Source organism: Notamacropus eugenii, chromosome 4, assembly GCF_028372415.1.
Source record: "Notamacropus eugenii isolate mMacEug1 chromosome 4, mMacEug1.pri_v2, whole genome shotgun sequence".
Taxonomy (NCBI): Eukaryota; Metazoa; Chordata; class Mammalia; order Diprotodontia; family Macropodidae; genus Notamacropus; species Notamacropus eugenii.
Window position 1 is genome coordinate 94,237,369 of NC_092875.1, and position 23,611 is coordinate 94,260,979.

Consider the following 23,611-nt stretch of genomic DNA (forward strand, 5'->3'; position numbering starts at 1 on the left):
CAGCAGATAACCTGACCACAGTGCTGAGTCACAGCGGTCCTCTGCTCTTGGGTAAGAGAATTGGCTTCCGAGGTTTTCCAAGAAAAACAAACAGGCATAAAAGAAAAACAGACCAAGTGCCTGCAATTAGCCAAGGGTTGGCACAGAGGGACAGCACAACTTCCTCCAGCCAGGCAACATCAGGATTTCGGCATCTATTGGAACCCTCTCCCAGGGCCTACCTCCTCTTAGAGGGACTACTCATGGATTCATAGAAGATGAGAATGGGAAGGAACTTTAGGACTCATGTGATCCCACCCCCTCAATTTACAAATGAGAAACCAAGACCAAGACAGGTTAAGCAACTGTCCCAAAACCACTCAGCATGGGAGTAGCAGAATTTGGACTGTGACCCCAGGCTCCTGACTCCTTGTATTCCCTCTTCAAGGATTATGGAATCAGATTTAAGGCTGGAAGGGACCATTAGAGATCATGAATTCCAACCCCTCATTTTACAAATGATGAAACAGAGGCCTAGAAAAATAAAGTGACTTACCCAGGATAATACAGGCAACCTCAGGCCAAGGAGAAATTTGCCCCTCTGTAGGTGCAGGGGAGTAGGATGCAAGAGGAGGAGAGGCAGTTAAGGCATCCTGAAGAATCTGACCCTCTTCCACTAGTCCTGAAGAAGGGGGATTGGGGTTGAGCCCTGAAGGTAGATCAAAGAAAATCTGAACTTCTCCTGTGAGCATTTCAGTCTCATGCCTCAAATTGTGTTCTGTGGGGAGAGAGAAGAAGGAGCTGGGCATGTAGCCCTTGAGGCCACCTGCAGGGTATTGGGCAAGGATTCTAGGAACAGCCCCACACTCCCTCAAGGACGCTAAGAATAGCTTTCCCAGAAAGGTAATCAAGTCTGGCTTCCCACTCAGTGGCAGGTGGGCTGCAAGGCCAACCACAGCCAGAGCCAGAGAAGGTGGAGTTTCCTCATGAATGCCCCTTAAACCCTCCACCAGAAGAGGTGAGCAGAAGGGCAAAGCCCTGGGGGACCCCTGAACCTTAAGCAATGAGGAAGTGGGAGAACCCCAGGACCTTTCACAGCTTACCACTTTTGAGGTTAAGAGGCCCAGGAAAAAGGCTGAGACCCTCATGTCATCCATATGACATCTACTCTGATCTGATAAAGAAGGTTCAGATGGGGGGGGTCTCAAAGATGAAGATAGAGCTCTGGCCAAAACCCCAGTGGTCCCCTAATATTTCCAGGATTGAGAATCCTGTTTGACTATTCAAGCTGGCCCCATCTACCTTTCCAGTCTCTTTTCCAGATATTCCACAATCTGCCTCCTTGCTGGTCCCCACACACATGCCATACCATCTCTGATCTGTAAGCCTTTGCACTGTAAGCCATGCCTGGAACACTCTCCCTCCTTACCTCTGCCTCTTAGTGTCCCTGTCTAACTTCAAGAATCAAATCAAAAAGTAAAAATAAGTAAGTAAAATTAAAATGAATGAATGAATACATAGATTAGCTCAAATCCCACCTTCCATAGGAGACCTTTCTCAACTGCCTCCCACATCCCACATACGCACACATCCCTCCATCTAGCTTCTCTCCAAGATTACCATTTACACAGTAAATGACTACATGCTATCCTCCTTATTAGAATTTAAGCAACCTGAGAAGACCATGTATTTGCCTTTCTTTAAATCCAGAGCACTTAACACTTAGTGCCTGACCTGTAGAAAGCACTAACGATAAATCTGTCTAGGCCACATCTTAGCTGTGTAGCCTGAGTAACTTCCTCCAAACCTCACTTTCTTCATCTGGTAAAAAAATAAAATCAAAGGTAAGAGATCATTGCACTACTTCCCTCAGGTGGTTAGATTCATTAAGTACCAACATACAGACAGCTGTATAGTAACAATAACAAGACATATTTACAGAAATTTTTGAGTTTATGAGGAATGAATTGGAAAATAAATTAAGCAAGTATTATAAATACTTGCTAATTGATTCTTACCTTCATTTTATAGAAGGAAATGCGAGGCCACTTAGTGTGGTGGTTAGAACTCTGGGCTCAAGGAGAAGAAGACATCTTCTCAAGTCTGACATCTGGCAAAAACTGGCTGTAAGACCCGAGGCAAGTCACCTAACCTTTGAGTGTTCCTGGGCCTTTTAGGCCTCTAAGACTGCAAGCTGTAGAGAAAGCAATGCCCTCATTGATACAGGACAGTTTCCTAATGAATTCTCAGGGAATCAGTGAAATCACCAACCTGGTCTTTATTCCTAAGAATGATTGTTCCTAGTTATATAGCGCTTTAGAGCTCATAAAATGGTTTACCTACATCATCTCATTTGATCCTAACAACCATTTTATGAGGTGTCATTATCCCCCATTTTACTCTGAGGTTTATGAAAGGAAACTAGCTTGTCCTGGGCTATACAATGACTAAATCAGACTAAATTTGAACTCAGGTTTTCCTGATTCCAAGGCTAGCACTCTCCTCTATACAAGAGGTCAGCAAACTACACTCCAAAGGTCAAATTGCCACCCTATAAAAACTATCTTAGCTTACCCATTGTACAAAAGCAGGCAGTGGGCAGTATTTGGCTCATGGGCAATCAATAGCCAGTCCTAGTCCCGCACTATGCTGCCTCTTTTATGTATGAGGAAACTGTGACTCAGAAAAAATGAAGTATTTGCCCAGTATTAAGAAAGTTTCTGATCCAAGATTCAAACCTGGATCTTCTGATTTCATGGTCAGAGCTCTCTCCTCTATGCCAGGTGACAGAACTCCCAGAGAGGAGAGGTCTTGCCCCAGATTATGAAAATAAGGTAGATCTCTCTTCTTCCTCTGTGATCCTATGCTGGCTTCTCTGCTTTCTTGGGCCACACATCAGATTGTGAGCTCTTGACTGACAGCAGGGGACTTTTGTTTTATTTCTTTATTTTTGTTTTACTTTGTTTTGGCTTCTTTTTCTATCATCAGAGCTTAACACGGTACTTGGCATTTAGAGGATGCTTAATAAAAGCTACTTGACTGGCTGACTGGTTGGTCTAACGGTATGAAAGCATTTTAAAACCTGTAATGAGAATCTAGTGCCAGAACATATGACAGAATAGGAGAGCAAATTCCTCAAGCTGAGAAACAAATGTAGCTGAGGATGTAGGATGCAGCCTTTCTCTCTGAATGGATCCAGCTCCTGCTTGCTTCCTTCTATATAATAAGGCAAAAAGCTCACATTTATGTGGTTCTTTCCTCTCAGAAGATTAAAAAGTATATCCCATTTCACAGATGAAGAAACAGACTCAGAGAGGGGAAGAGACCTGTTCCTAGGACTGCAATGACAGGACTGTCAGAGAAGGGCATCAGAACTCCTGCTAAGGAATCTCAAGTTCCAGCCTGAAACAGTTCCAGGGATGTCATTCTGGCTCTGCCTGCCATCCCCTCCCCCTTTTCTCTGCCTCTGCAAATTCTACCTGTCCTTTGGGGACCCGGGACTAGTCCTCCTTCCTCTGGGATATCTTCCCAAGCTGTGCCAGTCAATTCATATAGCACTTAGTGTCTGTGTTAAAACATTTCATGATAACAATAAAATGACCTGAGTTGTTCTGTTAACTACTGACTATGGTGAATGACCTGTCTTTGCCAATTTGATTCCAAGCCACAGAACATCTGTTAGATGCCTTCTGTGTCTAACATCCTCTACTCTGTGTTAGTATACTCTAGGCTGTATATAAACCTCAAATGAGTAGGGCCCATATCTTCTCTCCTATCTCTCCCAGGGCAACCCAGTGCAGACAGGGACAGGTATATAATCTGTGTTCAATGAATAAACATTGCACCTTACGTTTCTATAGTGCTTCTTACTTACCCATCCATGGAACACTGGAAATGAATCACAGAACCTCAAAATTCAGAAAGGAAAAGGAAGTGAGGGGAGAGGAAGTCTTAGATTCACAAAATATTAGAACAAAAGAATCCTAAGTTATAGAACTTCAGAATACAGAGCCTTAAAGTAGAACCTTAATAGGATATTAGAACAAAGAATTTTGGAACTAAAGAACCATAAACCACAAAACCAGAAAATCTCATAGTTAGCAAGGAACCAAATGCAATTTCTCACCTGTTGTTGGGTCAATAAACATTTATTAAGGACCTACTATGTGCTAAGTGTGGTCTTGAGTGTGTGAAAAAAGGCAAAAGACTGTCCCTGACCCAAAAAAGCTTACAATCTAATGGAGGAGATATATAACATCCAACTTAAAAGAGAAGAGGGGTAATGTAGGAATATACCAGGTGACTACCCCTTGGTCAACATCCAGGGAAGCGATTAGCATTCTGTGTGGAGGAGAGAAAAACAAATCAGAAGAATGCACGGGAGGTGGGTAGGGGTATACTAAAGGTGGCCTTCTGTTAGGGAAAACTGGGGACATGAGGAGGAGGATTCAACTGGCTCCATCTACTCCCCTGAAGGCTGACAGCCCTGGTGAGCCTACAGCCCTGCAGGACTTCCAAGTACAGGGCTCCAAAGGGAATATCAAAGTCTATTCCTTTCCCAGCCTCCTGCCCTTCTTAGTGGGGTTTTACAAACAAAAACATTCCACTGTGCAATCAAGGCTAATTACAGAGGGGACAGAGACCACAGTTCCCTTTGGGGAATCTGATGCCTCGGGACTTCTGTGCTTGGGTAGAGGGACAGTTGCCAAGTTGTAAAGGCCACAAGCTTCGGAAGGCTCATGGGGAAAAGAGGGAGGAGGGAAGATGAGGCCCCCACGGACCTACAATCTGAGATATGACCAGGGATAGCTGGCCCTGCCGGGGCTGGCCACACACAGAGACAACTTGTCTGCGCCCCAACCTTAAGAGAAGAATTAGAAAAAGCACAGCTTGCAACTGAGAAAACCTGGGTTTAAGAACCAGACCCTCAGTTACAATATAATGCAACAAAGCTCTCTTATGCACTTACTATGTGAAGAACATGATGTCAGTCACAGGAAAAGAGAAAGCTGAGACATGTTGTGTGACCTTCAGGAAAGGCCCTTCTTTCTGGACCACATGTTCCTCCCTTTATAAGGAAGGGTTTGCACTCCTACCTCCTGGCTCCTCTGTCAAAGGGGTCCCCCACCTTCTCTAACAATCTGTTATACAACTCCCCATATGGAAAATGGGGAGTTAGATGTTATCGGTATGGGGAATAGAAGGGAAAGGCAGGTGCTATTCTGACATAACAAAAAGAGACTTGGCTTGGCCTAGGAGTCAGAAGACTTGGGTTTGGGTCCCAGCTCTGCATCTAAATCACTGTGTGACTTTGGACAATTTCCTTCCCATGTGTGGACCTTCGGTTCCTCCCCTGCAGAATTAGATTCTAACATTCTATGTTCTAAGACCCTTCTGGCATTCTGTATTCTAAAGTCTCTCCCAGCTATGACGCTCTGTGGTCCAAAGCCCTTGCTAGCGCCTGTTCTATTTCTAACTTGGCAGCTGATGCTATTGACTTCAATCTAACAATCGATGTGTCTTTGCTTAATTCTAGAGAAGGACATACTTAGTTTAGGGATTCTTAACCTGGAATCCATAAACTTGTTTTTAAAATTTTTTCACAAGTATATTTCATTTTTCTTTTGTAATTCTATGCATTTTATTGTATGCATCTAAAAGTCTTGTTCTGAAGAGTATAAAGACTTCCCCAGAGAGCCAGCGGTTCCATGGTACTTGAAAGGTCAAGAGACCACCATGTCCAGACCATACTGGGAAGCCGTAAAGTGTGAACAAAATGATTTGAGCAGGGTCACATGCCAGTATATGTCAGGAGCAGGATTTAAACCCACATCCACCTTGACTCTTAGGCCCTGCAGGTCCTCCAAGGGCCTCTGCTACAATGCACTGCTGTAATGCTGCTAAGATATTAAAAGAACCAGAGAAATTTCTAAAGAATTTTTTTTTTTTAAGAAAAAAGAAATGGAGGAAGGCCTCCCATGCGCTGAGTGGATTACCTACGAGGTATTTAGGGAAAGACATATATAGAACTGTAGCATGAGACCTCGAAAGGACCTCAAAGGTCAGCCAATCCATTTTACAGATGAGGAACCTGATGCCCAGAGACATTAAGTGCTGTGCCCATATCACACAGGTAGCAAGAAGCAGAGCTGGGATCTCTAAATTTAGTACTTTCTTCCACTGAATCAACCATTTTGAGATGCACAGATAGTTCAGGATATGCAGAAGTAATGGGAACATTCATATAAGACAAGATTAAGAATCCATCCAAGGGCTGAATTATACTATTCTGAGTTCTAATTCAGCTAGAGCAAAGAAGCTGACCGTGGATAGTCAAATAAAGTTTCCTAGGGAGGTATGCTTATACTTAACCCTGAAGAATGGATGAGAAGGTCATAGAGGATACAGAAAAGGAGGAAGCCTTGGAAAACTCCTGCCTAGCCACAATCTTTCTGCAGCTCCTCTTTCCATATGCCCAGAACAGTTTTCCCCGCCTAGCCTAGTGAAAGACTCTTGGCTCTTCATCTACTGAGCCTGAAATTCCAGCTCCTTTGGGAAGCCTTCCTGGACTAATCACAAAAACTTCCCCAGAGTGTTTATACCAGAATGGGAGACATCAAGAGTCACAGGTTCAAATCCCAGCTCTCTTTTTACTGATTAGGGCAAGCTACATGCCCTCCACAAATCTGTTTCTCTAGCTGCAAAATGAGAAAGGAAGAAAACAAGTGTTAAGTGCCTACCATGTCAGGCACTTCAAATATTATCTCATCTGATCCTCACAACAACGCTAGGAGGTAGGTGCTATCATTATCCCCATTTTACAGTTGAGGAAACTGAGGCAAACAGAGGTCACACAGCTACTAAGAATCTGAGGTCACTTTTAAATTCAGGTATTGACTGCAGACTCAGCTGTCTATCCACTGAGCTACCTAGCTGCTACCTAGGTAGTGAGACTAGATGGTCTCTAAGATTCCTTTAAATCTAATGACTCCAAATCTACCCCATTTGGAAACACCCATATTCCTGTCAAAGGAACCACCAATTCTTGCAGCCTTAAGCTTATAACTCTGGCATCATCCTCCACTTCACTTTCTCTCACCCTACACACATCCAGTCAATCATCATTTCTACCTCCACAAAATCTCTCACACTTAACCCCCTCTCTACTCACACTGCTACCAAAACGACTGCCCACTCATCAGTCTCCCTGCCAAGTGTCTCCCCACTCCAACTCATCCCCCTCACTGCTGATAAACTGGTCATGACACTCCCCAGATCAATCAACTCCAGCAGTTCCCTTTTATTGACTCTGACTTTGGTCCAATAAAAACTTCTGCTTGGCCTTCAAAACCATTCACACCTGGTGCTCTCCTTCCCACTTTGCCAGTCTTCCCTGGTTCCCTCACTCTGGGACTTAGCTATTCTGGCCTTCCTATGGTTATGCACATGGGACACTCATTGGCCTTCTCCCATGTCCGGAACATGCTCTCTCCCCACTGACACCTCAAGAATTTCCTCTCTTCCTTCAAGAAACAGCTCAAACTCCACCTTCAACGTGAAGCCTTTCCTCATCCCCTCAACTGCCAGAGGACTTCCTCCCAAACTCCCTTGCATTTGTTAGTATTCATTCTCCTCCTATTTATTTGACATATATGTACTTGTCCATATGCATATAGACTTGTATATGCTACTTGTATGCCCCACAGCATGCATATGTGTATATATAAATATATGGATATGTATTATAGATATGTGTATGTTACATTTGATTATACATTCTATTATACATAATACATGACATTCTAATATGTATGCATATACATATTCATACAGAAATATATGTATACACATAGATAATAGTCTTCCCCATTAGACTGTAATGTAATATAATATGCGCATATCTGTGTATATATGTACTGGGAACATGTATATTGTGGATGTGTCTATGCATATACACATATTCTACACCTATGTACATAAACATATGCACATGTAAATAAATGTGTGTGCCTGTTTTACATATAATATTGCACTATAAAGTGTATACCATTTATATGCATATATGATACTTGTCTTTACATTACATTCAAATGTAATGTAATATATGGTATGCTATATATGTATCTGTGTATATATACACACAGGTGTATGCACACACATACACTGCATTTATATGGGCATGGGTGTGTTACACACGTGACGTGTGTGGTATACATGTGTGCTTCTCCATAAATATATATACACACATATTTATCTTCCCCATTAGAATGTACTCTCTTGAGCAGGAATTGTTTCATTCTTTGACTTCGTATCCCCAGCAACTAGCACCTAGCAGGCACTAAATATATGTTTGCAGATAGGCTTTATCAGTCAGTTTTGAGCCTACTAGATGTCCAGCTCAGTGCTGTAGGGGAGACAGGAGGAAGAGATCCCACTTGCCAGGATCTCTGCCTTTTTCCACCCTTCTCCCTGCTGGAGGCCTGAACCTTTGACTTTATTTGTTTTAAACTGTCTCAGGCATTATTGCATCCTCTCGGTGGCTCCTGGGTTCAATCCCATTCAGGATGCTTATCTGGGCCAGTGTTTTTTCCTCTGCTATGGGGCACCATGTGCTCAGAATCTCTAGGGAGGTGTGGAGAGCCACTCCCTAGACTGAGGCTCTGGGCTGAAGGTGAAGAAATCTTGCTGTGCATTCGGCCTGAGCCAAAGACATACAGAGGCCCCTACAGTCATTGTCATTTTCAAACTCTCCGCATCCAGGCCAACCTCTGCTCTCCACTCTTCTAAGCCCAAGCCAGCAGTCGGCATGTATGCACTGGGTCTGCCCTATTCCCCCATCAGTCACTGGATTGTCTAAGCCCCAGGAAGGAAAGGAAAATGAAGAAAACAAGGGACGAGACAAAAACTGGGAGAAAAGGGCAAAAGAAAGAACAAAGTGGGAGATACAAGGGAACTGAGAGAGAAAGGACAAATGTGCAGTTCTTGAGGCCAGGAACTAGCCCACATTTAGATCACCTGTATACCTAGAACAGTGCCTAGCATATAGCAGATGCTCAATAAACAGAATTTAATGGAAATTGTGGGAAAGAAAGAAGTCAAAATGCAGAGAAAAGGAGGAGAAGGAATGGGGAAAGTATGGATAGAGGCAGAGAATAAAGAAAAGAGGAAAAGCAGGTGGGAAAGGAAGAGAAAATGAGGCACAGTAGAAGGGAAGTGAAGCTAGAAATGGAAGGAAGAGTAAAATAGAAGAGACATGGGAAGGTACAAGAATCAGAGGCTGTTCTAATAGAAAGAGAGAGATATCAGAGATCACAGGATCATAGATCATAGACTGAGTTGGAAGAGACAAGAATGAGGATGCTTAAGAAGCTCTTTGGCAGCCAAGTGGATGAAGTCTATGGCCTCTTCTCAGAATAATGTTTTTATGTACGTAAAACAAAACGCAATGAAGAACAAAGGAAATCTTGATGTCATTTTTCCCCCATTCAAGTTCATAGACCTACCGGACCAAAGAGATGACTCCAAGTGCAAAACCCCAGATCTAGTCTAGTCCCTTCTTTCTGCAGATGAAAAAAGCAGGGACTAAGGAAATTAAGAGACTTGACCAAGTCACCCAGGTGAGATGTGACAGGGTTAAGATTTGAACTCATGACCTCCAACTCCCAATCCAATGTTCTCTTTGCATTATTTTCTGATGCTTTCCCACCTGCTTCTTCTATCCACTGACCTGTAGGCATGATGCCCAACCAAAATTGTTTCAGTTTTATTTTGCTTCTCTTTTCTTTGCCAAAGAGAATGCTTTTTGGACTAGAAAAGACAGAACAACGATGAGTACTAGGGAGTTGATACCTATTATAGGGAGGTAAGAAGTTAGTACTGAAGGACCCTTAATGTTTCTAATCACTGGGCTAGATGAACTACAGCCCAGGTCCTGAAAGAACTAGCAGATATGACTTCTGGGTGACCATCAGGGATCTTTGAAGGATGAGAGAAAACCGGAAAGATACCATGGGATCCAATTTTTTAAAAAGGAAAGAGAATGCCAAGAAGATGGACATAGATTCCCCAGACAAATTCTGAAAAATATTATCAAAGGGATGGTCAGTGAATATTCAGATAAAGAAGCAGTAATCACAAAGCACAGAGCCAGCTAGGTGGTACACTGAATAGAGTCCTGGGACTGAAGTCAGGAAGACTCCTCTTCCTGAGTTCAAATCTAGCCTCAGATACTTACTAGCTATGTGACCCTACTCATTTAACCCTGTTTGCCTCAGTTTCCTCATCTGGAAAACGATCTAGAGAAGGAAATGACAAACCACTCCAGCATCTTCACCAAGAAAAACCCAAATGGGAGTCACAAAGAGTTGAACACCTCTGAACGACTGAAAAACAATCACAAAGAACATAGCTTCAAGAAGAATTCATTAAGCTAGCCGTGGCCCAGGACAATAGCTGACAACCAGCTCAATCAAAACATTTATTAAGCATTTATTATTTGCCCAGGCACTGTGCTGAGTGGTTGCAGATACAAATACTAACAAGTAAGATGGTCCCTGCCCTCAAAGTGGTTACATTTTAATGGGGGAAGACAACCTACAAAGGGGATGGAGATGGGTGGTGGCCAGAGTGGAGGCATCTTGGTTTGGAGTTGGTGACAAGCAAGTAAGGTGGAGGCCTGCTTCCAAGCAAGATCAAGTGAAGGCTCAGCTAGGAGATCCCAATGGGGTTCCCAGAGGCAAGTCAAGTTTCCAGTGAGGAGGAAGAGGGATGACAGCTAACGCAGAGGCAGGATGGTTTGGAGCTGGTGACTGGGAAGAAAATACCTCTCCCTTATAAAGGTGGAAGACTACTGATATGGAAAGTTGCATATCAAAGATGTTTGAAGAGTTGGCTGATTGTTTCCTGTCTTTCCCACTTTCTTTTTTAATCTTTCCTGCATGGGATGGTTCCCTTGGCAGGGTGCAGGGAGGGGTGTATGGTCAGAAATAAAAGTTATATAAAAACAAGACATCAAAAAAATTAAGATTATTTTTTTTAAAAGAATAGTCTTACCAGACCAACCTTTCTTACTTTTATGACATGGTTTCTGGATTAGCCAGTCAAAGGAATGGAATGGAAATTAACTTACTAGATTTTAACAACACATTTGAAAAAGTCTACCAGTCAGATGACTGGAACCAAAGTGTGGCCATTAATGGTCTGATGCTAACTGAGAAGAAGGTCTATAGTGTAGGACTCCAGGGCCCTATGTCTTGTTCTGGTTAACAGTCTTATTTATGACTTTATCAAAGGCACAGAAAACATGCTTAATACATTTTCAGACAGCACAAGGAAGTAGCTTAAAAAATTGGATTCCAGAATAAAGATTCAAAAAAATCTTTTGCAGGCCAGAACGCTGGAACAAAACTAATAAGATTACATTTTTTAAAGCTAAATATGAATTCTTATATCTGAATACCCCCCTCCCCAAAAATTTAACATGCTAAGCAGAAGATGGGGTAAGAGTGGCTAGACAGCAGTTCATCCAAACATGGCCAAAAGCTCAACGTGACCCAACAGTATGATACATAGGGCAGCCAAGAAAACTAATGTAATCTTTGGCTCCATGAAGAGAGAGAGGTCTGGCTTCTTCTAGGACTAGGGAAGTGATGCTCCTATGCTCTTCTGTCCCGATCAGATGACCCAGCCTTGAGTGCAACACTATCATATAATACTGTATAATATGAAAATCAAGCCAACAGAAAGTCTACCTCAGAGTCAGAATGAACAGCATTGCAACCTGTTACTAACAAACATTGGCCATGTGACCTCTCAGTACCCTAGGTAACTTTCTAAGGCTTTAAGTTGCAGAGAAAGTACTCCTTTGCATTGGGGGAGGGAGTTCCCTCTAAATCACAGGCTTGGAATTAAAAAAGAAAAAAAAACCCTTCAAACTGTATAGTAGAGCTATCTGCAAAAGTGTTGCATCTATGTACTAAATTATAAGTTCAATAAGGGCAGTAACTACATTTCATCTAAATATTTCACCTCTTCTTTTGTGCCTAGGATGAGACTCTGCATATAGCAGGTATGTAATCAGGATTTTTATTGTATTGAAATTCTTGGATTTTATTCTTCCAAACCAAATGAGGTTTGGAAACCAGGGGAGAGGGAAAGGTGAGAAGACAAGGAAGAAATTTTTCTCAACCATCAGAGAAAAAAAGTGAGACTGACAGAAGGAAAAAGGGTGGGAGGAGGGATTTGATGTACCCAAAGCCAAATTGTGAGGCAGGAGCAGAGCTATCTAGGCCTAGGTTATGTCTCAACTCCTAATGCATTGCCCTTTCCACAGTCTCTACCAGAGTGGGGCAAAGTGCCAGGGCCAGTAAGGCCAAGTTCAGAGGAAGTTTTGGAACATGCTCAGCCTTGACACAGAACCAGCCTGACAACCAAGTTCTGTTTGGGGCCAACAAAACACAATGTGCCAGAGGACAACATGTTGTAGTGAGGAGAGCCCTAGGCTTCAAAGAAGATGATGAGGATCTCAAAGTTCACTGGTACAGTCGCAGGCAAGCCCCTTCACCTTTGTGCATCCTCGTCTGTAAAATGAGGGCCTTAGACAAGAAAAGGGGGGGTCTCTAAGGTCCCTTCCAGCTCTACTATTATGGAATGTTTCCTATGGTTCTGAGTGGTGAAGACAAGATACCCCCTCAAGTAGTGTGATGTAGTAGTAATGATCATTTCAAAGCATGTAGTGCCTAAATATTTGTCCAGGTTTTATGAACAAGAAAAGTGAGACAGATGGAAGTTAACATAGTCACATCCCGATGTTCATCCCACAATATCACAAAGTTTTCTCTAGAGATTTGTGGGCCATGGCAGAAGCCAAGCTTTCTAGAGAATAATGGGATCTTTGGAGAACATGCCACCAACACACCTTGATGGTCAAGAATGGGTAGGAGAGAAGAAGGAGAGTTAAAAAGAAAATCCTCAAGTCTCTTCCCCATTGCACAGGACTATATATGCCCTCTGGCTATCTGAAATTCTAGCATAAACATGTACCATCTTTGCTGAGACTGTATATACCTGGAGTCTGAAGAACCTGCAGAAAAAGTCTAAGGTTTGCAACCAAAAGACTTAGTTTCAAATCCTGTTATTGTGACTGAATAGTTGCGTGACCTTAAAAAGTCACTTCCCCCTTCCCTATGCCTCAGTTTCTTCATCTGCAAAATGACTAGACTGAACTCAAAGATCTCCAAGATGGATTCCACTCCTGAGTCTTGGACTTATGACCTAACCTGCTTCTATTTGCTGAGCTTAGCCATGTTTGTGAAGCCTGTGATCACAAGCTATCCACTGTAGGCAAAAGCTCCCACCGTTTCTTTTTAGGGCTCAGTTCCCTAGAAAACAGGTTAACCTGAATCCTTGCTCCCATGGATAGAGATCCCCTAACAGATTCTCAAGGGATGAAATTTGCTTAGCAGTTCTTCCATCTATCATTCAATCTCCTTGACATCCAGCCCAGATGGTTTTCCTTCTGGGAGCTCAGCAGTTAATTCCACCTTGCTCCAAGTCTCCTCTGACTTCATGGAAGAGCGATGTTGAAAATGGGGTAGTGTTACAAAGAGCCCACTCCCCCCATTACAAAAGATGGCATGAAAACCAGAAAGGGCAATGGCCCCATGGTAGGTTAGAACCATGGTCCAAATTTAATAAACATAAATAGAAGTCCTACAGGTGGGTTAAAAAATCAATCCTTTTAAATGAATGATTAACAATATTTTGTGAGAAGAATATATTTGAATATGTTTCATTATTTCTGAAATAATAGTTTAACATTGAGAAACAAATTCAAATGTGTGGCCTCAAGTTCAGTTTATGAAATACTTAGTTTTAATAGCTGTCAAGAATAAGAAAGATAACCCCACCAAGATACTGTGATCTACCTGGAATAGATGCTTAATGGTCTGTGATTAAACCATGATTATCACTAAGTCAAGATACTTATGTTTGAAATTAGACTAGCAAATTTCTATCTCTCTGACCATCAATCAGTTGATCTTTCAAACTTATAGGAAGGTGTTTTGTATTGGATTTAAAACCTACTAAAGCTCTTGTCGGAAGATTTTTTTAAAGGTTAGAAAATTATTTCCACATATGCAGATATGAGTGCTTTTTACAAGAGCCATATTTACATCATTCTGGGCCACAAAAGTCCAGTTTCTAAATGTCTTGCTAATCATGATGACTCCATACCATTACTGGTTAATATCCCAAGGCACAATATATATTCTTAGGGTGAAATTCATCATCAATGAGAGAACATGCAAATTCACATTATTTCAAATACTGTTCTTGATAAGTTCAATGAAGGTAGGGTGTAACTTCTTGTTCACAGCTGATCCCATCATTAATATTTTGGCCGTATGATGCAGTCAAATTGCTTACCATCTCAGGGAAGGGGGAGGGTGGGATAAAATTTACAGCTCAAAACTTTTGTTTAAAAAAAGTTTAAAAATTGTTTTAAGATATAATTGGGGAAAAAATAAAATATTATTTAAAAAAAAACACCTTGTACTAGGCTGGGAGCAAGAGAGATACCATTATTGACATTATCTTAAATTTGCAGTTTCTTCACAGGTATCTTTTTAAGGCATTTGTCCATTTTGTGAAAGTTAATTTAATTAAAACCAGATAACATAATCCATAAATCTACTTAATTGGGCAATGTATCTATACCTTTCAAGCTGATGCCTATAAGTGCCCAGGGAGTAGTAAAGATACCCTGAGGAAGGTTTGGGGACATTTGAGAGGGTAGGAAGAAGAGGGCACAGATAACAGTAGGTACAGTTGTGTAGGAGCCATGGAGTACTTTAAAAGGGGCCATTGCAGTGGAACGTAACCCATTTTCCCACTTTATAACTGGTTGATCACACACCCCTGACAGGGGTAGTCAAGCCACCACTCTCACTTTGGAGATTGGTGACCCAAAGAATGTCTTAACCCAACCCCTTCATTTTTTTTTTTTTTTGAGAAATTGACAAGGAAATCCCAGAAAAGAGAAGTGACTTACCAAATAGTGAAGATCAGAACTGGGTTTCAAACTTTTTTTTCTTTGTTAATTCATTTTTAACTCCAAATCTAGTATTCTTTCTACAGTGAAGGAAGAATTTATGGCACAAGAGAAGGGTAGGACAGGGGTAAGGAAGAAGAAGAAAAAGAGAAAAGAAAAAAAAAAAGATCTCAGGAGAGGGATAATGAACTCCCTATCCATGGAAGTCTTTCAGAGAACACTAGTTAACTATTTGTAGGAGGTTTTATAGAAACTCCTTTTCAGGTATGGTTTGGATTCCAGATGCCCTCGGAGGTCCTTGTCCTCTCCAAGATTTTGTGATTTCAGCCTAGGAAGAGTTATGAAATGTCTTCTGAAGGCAATATCGATTACGAGATCAGATTCCCCAGCACTGAGGAGAGAACTGGAGGGTGGCAGGGTGAGTGGGGAGGGGAGGTCAGGCGCCGCAGTGGCCACTGATAAAGGTGGAGAAAAACAAGCAACCTGTCTTTCAACCACCTCATTCCAGGAATACCAGAGAAACAGAGAGCTTACAGGTCCCTCCAAAGAGCAGGTCTAACCCCTTGTCTTCAGTAAAGGAAGCTATTATGTTCTTTTTCAGGACAGGCACCTGTGGCTCAGAGGGCTTACATAACTTGTCTGAGAACCTGGAAAATAAATGGTGGATTGGGGGCTAGAATCTCAGTCACCTGAATACCAGAAATCTTCCTGTTGGATGGGTCCTTGGGTGTTAGTTCAGTCTCCACCTATTTTATTCAATCTACAACCATTTCATTGGATTAAAGATCTGATGATCTCAGAGGACCTTCCTGGCCCAAACTCAACATTTTACAGATAAGGAAACTGAGGCCCAGAGAGGTTAAACAACTAGCTTTAAGACAAATAAGTGGTATAGTGAACAGAGTTCGGGGCCTGGAATCAGGAAGACCCGAGTTAACATCCAGCTGTAAATATTTACTAGTTGTTTCATCTTGGGCAAATCACCTAACCTCAGTTTTCTCAACTGTAAAAATGGGGATCATAATAGCACCTACCTCCCATGGTAGTTATGAGGATCAAATGAGATAAAATTTGTAAAGTATGATGCCTGATATACAGAAGGGAATTAATAAATGCTTGTCTCCTTCCTTGTCTAAAGTCCCCACCAGAGGCAGGATATGAACCCAGTTTCTTTGACTCCCCAGCAGTTAAGTATCTACTTCATCAAAGTACTGGTTAGGATGCTAGGGTGGGAGACACCCCAAAGATAAATCTCATTACTCTTCTTCACATACCCTATGTTCCAGTCAAATAACCTACTCCATGTTCCCTGTATATACCATTCCATTTCCTGCTTCCCAGGCTGGAATATGCTCCCATCCTTACCTGTTTTATCTTTGAATGTCTACCTCCCTTCAAGGTTCAACTCAAGTGCCACCTTCTACAAGAGGCCTTCCTCAATTAACAACTGTCAGTATATATCTTGTATTTCCTTATCTGAATACAGGTAGTTTCTCTTCTAACAGAATATGCCCTTGAGGGCAAGAATTGTTCCAATTTTGTCTTTCTATACCCCAGCACCTAGCACAGTGCTTGGCATAAAACAGTCACTCAAAAAATGCTCCCTTTGCACTAAATTCCCTCTCCAGCCTCCTAAATGAGCCATCATTCATTCTCTGCTTGAATACACCCCAAAAGCAGGAAGCTCTATCTCAAGAAGCACCCCAATCCATGATGGGATGGATGTGTGTCTTAGTAAATCCCTTCTGACCCTGGGCCAGATGGAATCCTAGTGACTGTCTTCCCCTCTTCTCATCCCAGGGTTTCCTTCCCTTGGCCCTCTGTCTTCAGTCTACACTCTGGAGCCACACACAAGCAAGTTTGCCCCCAGGGCCCTAAGACAGTCCCTCGGGCATCTAAAGACAAGGCATGTCCCCACATCCTCTCTTCTTCAATCTATATAATCATGTAGGTTTCTTCAACTAGTCACTATTATAGCCTGGCTTTCAGTCCTTTTTAGTGTCCTGATGGACATCCTGTGAGTAACAGTTCTGTTAAGGTTGCCTGTGCTCCTTATTCTCACTCCCAAAGTTGGTAATCTGATCTAGCTCAGCCATGGTCCCCAGAAGAAAATATATTTCCATTTCAAATATAATTAAAGCAGTGGAGAAACTAAGCCCAAAGAAAACTGAGCTGCCCAAGGTGAGAGCAGAAGAAAGAAGGGAACCCAAGTTCATGGTCTATGAAGCAAAAGAGAACTGGATCTAGATTCTGACATGGTTTAAATCCCAGTGTTGCCACTTACTATGTGATCTTGACTTTAGAACTGGGGCACCTGGGATCAAATCCCCCCTCAGCAACTTAATACTAGGGTGACTTTGGGCAGACCCCTTCCCTTCGCTGGATCTTGATTTCCTTATCTACGAAATGAAAGGACTGGTCTAGATGACCTGCGTGGTCCCTTCCAATTCTACAGTAATGGATTTTAATTATTTCACCTATAAAACAGATGAGCTCTTAAGCCAATCCATTCCAGGTCTAGAGCTATCTATAATTCAATGACTCCAAACCTTGTATCCTTCCTACTACATGTGACAGCTGAGATCTGAACTGTTCTATCGTCTCCAGTACTATACCCTACCTCACCAAAAGAGGGTCACTCTACCAGAAAGGCTAGGGAAAAAAGGGCAGTCAGTCCTAAGGGACACTTACCCCCCAGGTCTGTTTCAATGGTCCCTGGGTTTTGTGAGTATGAGGGCACAGTGGCCCCCTCTCACTACTCCATCCAATCCAGCAGACAGCTGTGGGTTAGTCTTGCCTGAGCCCAACATGCTTTAAAGGTGCCATAGGGTGTTGACTGGCAGATCTGCCCTCCCCTACTACACCCCCTAACCTGGGACAGCATTGTGGAATAAACACTGGGCCCAAGACACATGTGCACACAAGAGGAATGCTGCTTTAGCAATCGAGGTGGGCTGTGGGCAGTGCTAAAAGTATGGAGAAAAAAAGGCCTCCCTGTTGAGAATTGCAGGTTGTGCAGAGTCAACTGATAAGCAGTTGTCTTGAAGGACAAGGGCCAGAAAGGCTTTCATTAACTCCTGGCAGGCAGCCCTACAGCAGTTTTTAAATACCAAGTAAACAAGGGCCCAACTGGCATGATGTGTTGAACAGGGGTGGGGAGGGAGGCATCCTAAGATCCCCCCTGAGTCGGGCCAAAGGGCCAGAGAGGACATCCTGACCAACCTCCGAATCAACCTCCTGTTGTCCTACCAAAGTAGTCCCTAGTTCTCCAGTCCTCCACCCCATTCTTCCTTTTAACCAGGTGTCCTGACAAGCCACCACCTGCCAGGTCAGGTCCAGCAAAACTCTGAGACCAGCTTCAATGAAAGCATATAGGAAGTCTCTGCCAATGAAAGCCTGTGGGCACAGCAGCTAGCCCTGCCTTGTTCAGGCTGTCTGGGCCATATGCCTAATAGTCAGACCTTCTGGCCTGGTTCTTGACCTAGATATTGCCCAGACTATCCATTAGTAAGACTTGGTTTTCAGAATTTCACAGAATGTGAATTCACAGAATGTCAGAGCTTTAGGAGCTCAGAAAACAGAAAATGTCAGAGCCGGAAGAGACCACAGAAACACAGAATGTCAGGGCTGGAAGGAAACAGAATATAGAATGTCAGAGCCAGAAGAATCCTAAGAGCCGGGGTTCTTAATTTGGAATCTGTGAACTTAAAAAAAAAATTTTTCTGATAAGTATATTTCAATATAATTGGTTTCTTCTGCAATTCTATTTATTTTCTTTTATGTATTTTAAAACCTTACTGGAAGAAATGAGCCATAGTTTTCCCTGGACTGCCACCAGGGTCCATGGTACACACACGCAAATTTAATAAACCTTGCCTTAGAGGTCACGTAATCCAATTCTGTCATTGTACAGATTCCTTCGTCTCCATACTTTGAGCACTGCCTGCAACCCACCTTGGCTGCTAGAGTTATACATGCACATCTTCCCCATCTGTATTAGATGGGGAAATTGAGGCAGAAAGAAGTTAAAGAACTTGAGTGGTATCCCATCAGTCTTAAGGGTCAGAATTTTGATTCAAGCCCTGGTTCACTGACTCCTAATCCAACCTTCTTCCCTGTTCACTACATTGTCTCCATTATTCATTCATTCAACATTTATGAAACATTCACTATGAGATCATGGAGCCTCCCCAGATCATCTCAGTCATCTCTCTGCCTTAGGATAGATTTATCAATGACTTCAGAAGAGAAAGACAATTCAAAACATATATTTTTTAACTGGGTGCAAAAGTGTTGCTCCCTCACCAAATCCTAGGCCAGGGCAGGCAACTGGGACTTCACTGGAAGAAGGCTCATGTCAGTTTTTTTTCAAGTTCCCTCAACCCCCAACGATCACATAGAACCCACATCTACGAGCTCAGACCTGTCCCCCTGCCTGCGTCATGGGACATGGTGGCTTACAAAAGAATGGATGGGTGTTGGTTCTGGGACTCTTGAACAGGGAGATCTACATCAGATAGGAACAGGAGAGTAATAGGTTTGAGGGCCTTCCATCACCTTCAGAAAAAGAAGGTATCTAAAATCCCTCACAGTAAGTAAGGACACAGTGTATCACACCTGGCCCCAGTGAACCTGTGGGCTGAAGGAGCCTAGGGCAAGAAGGTAACTCCAAAACAGAGGCACATGAGAACTGCAACAAGATACTTTCTGGTGTCTCTCAAAGGCAACGAGAGATTAAGCAGAAGAGGAAAGGTGAAAGGTAGTTCAGAGACAGCAGGTCAAAGAGAAGTAAGCCCTAAGAGCTTTAAGAGAGAGGAACACCAGAATCAAATGATCTGGAAATCAAGTCATCTTAGAGGCTAAAGGACCTTCAGGATAGATAAAGGAATGTCAGCAATGGAAGGAGTCTTAGAACATGGATTTTTAGAATGCAGAACAAAATATAAACTGTTATTACACAATCTTAGAGGAAGCAGAGCCTTAGAATATAGATTAGAGCTGCAACATTATTGTTTCATTATTTCTTACTCTTCATGACCCCTTCTGGGGTTTTCTTGGCAAAGACACTGGAGAGGTTTGTCATTTCCTTCTCCATCCCATTTTACAGATGAGGAAACTGAGACAAACAAGGTTAATGACTTGTCCAGGGTCACATAGATAGTGTCTGAGGTCACATTTGAACTCAGGTCTTCCTGACTTCAGGTCTATTACTCTATCCACTGCACCACCTAGCCACCTAGAGCCATAGGTAGGATGGGGTGATTAGAGCTTTGTCTCAGGGTATCAGCATCCAGAAGTGCACCTCTTATCACAGGGAGGTAAGGGAGAGGGGTTGCTCACTTTCTTCCCGTAGTAGTCTAGAAATTACTTTCCTTTCTTTGATCTACATGGCCCTCAGCCACCTGGAATGGCCACTCCTTTCACTCTAGCACACACACACCCTTCCCCCAACGTCCCTCAGGACACCAAGATGAATTCTATAGAAGCTGGACTATTTCCTCTCTCTAACCAGTAAGACTATCTTACTGGTTAAAAAAAAAGTCACCTTCAATTTGCCCCAGACGCAAGAATTACTAGTTACCAAGAGTAGAATGCTATAAGTAGAAGTGACCTCCCACACAATGTTAGAGCTTAGAAGGGGCTTACAGATCACCTAGTCATAGATTACTGAATTTCAAGCTGGAAAGGATTAACTTGTTCAGTCCCCTCATTTTACAGATGAAGAATAAGGCCAGGGAAAGTTCATTGACTTGTCCACAGCTAGCATGTGCTTGAGGCAGAATTTGAACCCAGTTCCTCCTAACCCCACATTATACATTACTAAATGGTACTTCTCTTCTAGTCAAACTCCTTCATTTTATAGAGGAGAAAACTGAAGGTCAAAAAGGGACGAGACCAAAAGTCAGAGTGAAGAAATGTTAAGGGTCACTCTACAACCTAAAACTCCTGACCTCTGATTGAGGAATCTTTCTTTGGGCTTAAAATTTAAAATACGGCTGAAAAAGGGGAATGGGTAAGATGACTTTGGTCTTTCTGACTGAACCATGCCTCATATTCACTCTCCTGAGCTCCACCAGCCTATGAGACCATGCCTACAGGCCTCCCAAATGTGCTGCCCTTACCTTTCCACCATCCTGGCTCCCAGGCTGGCTAACAAGGAAGGCACCTGCCTTGTCTGCCATCTGTGGGAGGTCTGGAACCCACACCCAACCACCTGGGCAGGAAAGGGGTGGTGATTACAGGTGTGAGGGAGAGGGCCGCCCACTTAGAGCAGAGTACAAAACCACTACTTTGCTCCAGACAGGTCTGTATAGCTCTGAGGTTTGCCCAGACAGATGTTATTAGCGGGTTATGAACCCCTGCAAAGTAATCCATTCACCTGCCCTGATCCCTTCACACAGAGACATCGAATTCCAGACTCCCTACAGAAAGAAAAAATAAATACCATCTCCAGCTGAGATGGGTCCAAATTCAGCCACCCCAAATCACTTCTGATTCTGCTCTTCCTTGAGCCCCAATCAATTAACAAGTACTTCTGAACCCAACTCACAATATCTCACCTATCCATTTTCCCCCTTTCTGCTCCTAAATGCAGTCATCCTATTTTAGGCCTTTTGTATCTAATTCACAGAATCTGAGTAGGAAAAGACCTCAGCAGCCAACAAGTCCGACCCATACTCAAAAATGAGTCCCCACGATAACTAATCTCTTGACAAATTGTCATCCAGCTCTGCCTGAAGACCTCCAAGGAAAAGGAATCCACTGTCTCCTAAGGCAGTTCTTTTTACTTCTGGATTGCTGTCATTGGCAGGGAACTATTTAAAAATGATATTAGATGACATTTACATAGCACCTACTATGTGCCAGACACTGAGCTTTACAAATAACATCTCTGATATCCAGCCTAAATCTGCCTCTGGGTAACTTCCACTCACTGCCCCTGGTTCTGCCCTGGGTACTGGGAAATGGGGCAGAGAACAAGATGTCCCCAGAAGAGCTCATCAAATACTTGGACACAGCTACACTCAAGGCTAAACCAGACCAAAGATGCCCCATGTCTTCAAATGATCTTCCTATGACATGTACTCAAGGACTTTCACCATCCTAGTAGGGGCTCTCCCCTGGATGCTCTCCAGTCTTACTGACATCCTTGTTTGGCGACCAGGATGGAACACAATGGTCTAGGTGACATCTGACAGGAGCAGAGTATAGAGGAGTCATTACCTCCTTATTTCTGAGTTGTGCCTCTCCCACTGCAGCCTAAGATCATAGTTTTTTGGGGTTTTTTGGGTTGCAATACCACACTACAAAATGGACACACACTGATCTTGTAACCCACTAAAAACCCTAGATCTTTTTCAAACAACTGTCAAACTTTTTTGGGGGGCCTTTCAAAAAAATATCTCTGGCACTACACAGGAATGTTTAATAAATACTTGTTGACTGATATCTTGTACTTGTTAAATTGATTTTTTTGAACCCAAATACAAGATGTTACATTTATTCCTACTGCATTTCAACATAGTAAATTCAGTTCATTACTTTAAGCCTAAGGGCAGATAAACTGCAGTCTATAGGCCGTGTTTGCTTTTGCACAGCCCAAGTTAAGAATGATTTTTATATTTTTAAATAAAGTTTTATTGTATTGTATTTTAAAATGTAAGACGCAGTCAGCTGCTCAGGGGCCATACAACAACCAGTTGCTGGCCGTTGGGCCATAATTTGCCAAGCCTTGCTCTCTCCAACCTGTCAAGGCCTTTTGGGGCCTGATTCTGTCATCCCGTGTGTTAGCTTTCCCTCTGGGCTTTGTGTCATCTACAAACTTGTCTTCTTACCTTCATCCAAGACTGGGTAATACCTCTCACTGAAATGATTGGAATAGATTCCTAACTGGGTTTTTTTTATTTCTAGTTTTCCCTATTCCTAAATCATCCTTGATATTACTACCCAAGTAATCTTCCTAAGATGATCCTCTGATCACACCATTTTGGAGTCAAGAAGAATGAGTTCAAATCTAGACCCTAGGCAAGTCATTTACCTCTGTTAAGTCTGCCTCATCTATAAATTGGGGATAATAGCACCTACCTCCCAAGGTTGTTATAAGGATCAAAGGAAATGATCTTTGAAAGACTTTGCAAACCTTAAAGCAGTCCATACATGTTAGCAATCATTTTCGTTCTCATCATCATCATTATTATTTCACCACTCAAAAACCTTCAGTAGTTACCTATCGCCCACACAAGATAAACTAAATTTCTGGCATCCAAGAGTATCAGAATATAAGCTCCTTGTGGTCAGGCACTGTTCTTTGTTTTGTCTTTGCATTCCCAGAGCTTACCCTAGTGCCTTACACACAGAAAGCATTTAATAAATGCTTGCTGAATGAATGAATTCAAGGCTCTCCCCAAGTCTGGCTCCAACATACTTTTCTGGTTTTATTTCATACACTTCAACCAATCTGGACTCCTAGCTACTCCCCCATTATCACTGCCTTCCCTTCAATTTCCAAGCTTTAGAGTGGAATCCCCCTCCCCCATCCTTCACAGACTCATGTTCATTTCTTGCTTCAAGAGCTAATTC

The 23,611-nt window shown here is 42.6% G+C and overlaps 1 protein-coding gene across 5 annotated transcripts in view; it reads right to left on the reverse strand.

Annotated features, from left to right (window-relative positions):
- Positions 1–23,611, reverse strand: part of PTP4A3 (protein tyrosine phosphatase 4A3) — a 208,310-nt gene that overhangs the window by 55,178 nt on the left and 129,521 nt on the right. Inside the window, exon 1 of one of the 5 annotated variants that reach the window (XM_072602930.1) lies at positions 536–756. The exons of the other annotated variants lie outside the window; for them this stretch is intronic. The gene's annotated coding sequence lies outside the window, so the exon portion shown is untranslated. Of the gene's footprint in view, positions 1–535; positions 757–23,611 lie in introns of those variants that run through there. 5 annotated transcript variants of the gene reach the window in all.